The sequence below is a fragment of the Rhinoderma darwinii genome, chromosome 7, assembly GCF_050947455.1.
Source record: "Rhinoderma darwinii isolate aRhiDar2 chromosome 7, aRhiDar2.hap1, whole genome shotgun sequence".
Lineage (NCBI taxonomy): Eukaryota > Metazoa > Chordata > Amphibia > Anura > Rhinodermatidae > Rhinoderma > Rhinoderma darwinii.
In genome coordinates, this window is record NC_134693.1 from 144,188,789 (window position 1) to 144,191,588 (window position 2,800).

Below are 2,800 nucleotides of genomic sequence, written 5' to 3' on the forward strand. Positions count from 1 at the left end.
TACTACAAGTCTCTCCACAGTCCGATCATATACTCTCTGTATACAGCTGTACTACAAGTCTCTCCACAGTCTGATCATATACTCTCTGTATACAGCTGTACTACAAGTCTCTCCACAGTCTGATCATATACTCTCTGTATACAGCTGTACTACAAGTCTCTCCAGTCTGATCATATACTCTCTGTATACAGCTGTACTACATGTCTCTCCACAGTCTGATCATATACTCTCTGTATACAGCTGTACTACATGTCTCTCCACAGTCTGATCATATACTCTCTGTATACAGCTGTACTACAAGTCTCTCCACAGTCTGATCATATACTCTCTGTATACAGCTGTACTACAAGTCTCTCCACAGACTGATCATATACTCTCTGTATACAGCTGTACTACAAGTCTCTCCACAGTCCGATCATATACTCTGTATACAGCTGTACTACAAGTCTCTCCAGTCTGATCATATACTCTCTGTATACAGCTGTACTACACGTCTCTCCACTGTCTGATCATATACTCTCTGTATACAGCTGTACTACAAGTCTCTCCACAGTCTGATCATATACTCTCTGTATACAGCTGTACTACACGTCTCTCCAGTCTGATCATATACTCTCTGTATACAGCTGTACTACAAGTCTCTCTACAGTCTGATCATATACTCTGTATACAGCTGTACTACAAGTCTCTCCACAGTCCGATCATATACTCTGTATACAGCTGTACTACAAGTCCCTCCACAGTCTGATCATATACTCTGTATACAGCTGTACTACAAGTCTCTCCACAGTCTGATCATATACTCTCTGTATACAGCTATACTACAAGTCTCTCCACAGACTGATCATATACTCTCTGTATACAGCTGTACTACAAGTCTCTCCACAGTCCGATCATATACTCTCTGTATACAGCTGTACTACAAGTCCCTCCACAGTCTGATCATATACTCTGTATACAGCTATACTACAAGTCTCTCCACAGACTGATCATATACTCTCTGTATACAGCTGTACTACAAGTCTCTCCACAGACTGATCATATACTCTCTGTATACAGCTGTACTACAAGTCCCTCCACAGTCTGATCATATACTCTCTGTATACAGCTATACTACAAGTCTCTCCAGTCTGATCATATACTCTCTGTATACAGCTATACTACAAGTCTCTCCACAGTCTGATCATATACTCTCTGTATACAGCTATACTACAAGTCTCTCCACAGTCTGATCATATACTCTCTGTATACAGCTGTACTACAAGTCTCTCCACAGTCTGATCATATACTCTCTGTATACAGCTGTACTACAAGTCCCTCCACAGTCTGATCATATACTCTCTGTATACAGCTATACTACAAGTCTCTCCAGTCTGATCATATACTCTCTGTATACAGCTGTACTACAAGTCCCTCCACAGACTGATCATATACTCTCTGTATACAGCTGTACTACAAGTCCCTCCACAGTCTGATCATATACTCTCTGTATACAGCTATACTACAAGTCTCTCCACAGTCTGATCATATACTCTCTGTATACAGCTGTAGTCTCTCCACAGTCTGCTCATCAGCCCTCAGTAGCTCCATACACGTTGCGATGACCATGTGCTCTGAGTTCTGCTCCACCTTCTCTATAAGGCTACGTTCACATCTGCGTCGGGGCTCTGTTCCGACCTCTGACCCTATGCTCTCTGTACAGCCCCCCCCCCCCCCCCCTATGAACATCGCTGACCGTATACTCCGACACAGCCCATCAGGGATCAGGGTGACTGTACTCACATGTCGGTGAAGTTCTTCTGTAATGTCCTGGAGACAATGTGAGTCCGTAGATAAGGAGCAGGCTGAGACTGGCAGAGGAGGCTGGGGGCACAGAGACTGGCAGAGGAGGCTGGGGGCACAGAGACTGGCAGAGGAGGCTGGGGGCACAGAGACTGGCAGAGGAGGCTGGGGGCACAGAGACTGGCAGAGGAAGCTGGGGGCACAGAGACTGGCAGAGGAGGCTGGGGGCACAGAGACTGGCAGAGGATGCTGGGGGCTCAGAGGCTGGCAGAGGATGCTGGGGGCTCAGAGGCTGGCAGAGGATGCTGGGGGCTCAGAGGCTGGCAGAGGAGGATAGCAGTGTACGGTGACTGAGGTTGGCACAGTTACTGGCAGAACATTTAAAGCGCTGAGTGCCCGTGCTCCAGGGGGCAGCAATGTTAATGATTGGTGGCGCCGCCCACTGTCCGGGGGAGGGAGGGGCATGAAGTAGATACTTTGTGAATTGTGTCCATACAATTCTGCGCTGTCTATCCGGCAGTGGAGACATACAGAGGAGCCTGGACTATATACACAGAGGAGCCTGAACTATATACACAGAGGAGCCTGCACTATATATACAGAGGAGCCTGAACTATATACACAGAGGAGCCTGCACTATATATACAGAGGAGCCTGCACTATATACACAGAGGAGCCTGCACTATATATACAGAGGAGCCTGCACTATATACACAGAGGAGCCTGCACTATATATACAGAGGAGCCTGCACTATATACACAGAGGAGCCTGCACTATATATACAGAGGAGCCTGCACTATATACACAGAGGAGCCTGCACTATATATACAGAGGAGCCTGCACTATATACACAGAGGAGCCTGCACTATATATACACAGAGGAGCCTGCACTATACACAGAGGAGCCTGCACTATATATACAGAGGAGCCTGCACTATATACACAGAGGAGCCTGCACTATAAACACAGAGGAGCCTGCACTATATACACAGAGGAGCCTGCACTATATATACAGAG

General features: G+C 46.6%; 1 protein-coding gene across 2 annotated transcripts in view; it reads right to left on the reverse strand.

Moving 5' to 3' along the window:
* SLC38A3 (solute carrier family 38 member 3) overlaps positions 1-2,155 on the reverse strand; it is an 87,852-nt gene extending 85,697 nt beyond the window's left edge. For both annotated transcript variants that reach the window (XR_012849778.1, XM_075831970.1), the window contains exon 1: positions 1,783-2,155. The gene's annotated coding sequence lies outside the window, so the exon portion shown is untranslated. The remainder of the gene's footprint in view (positions 1-1,782) is intronic.
* Between the last annotated feature and the right edge of the window lie 645 nt (positions 2,156-2,800).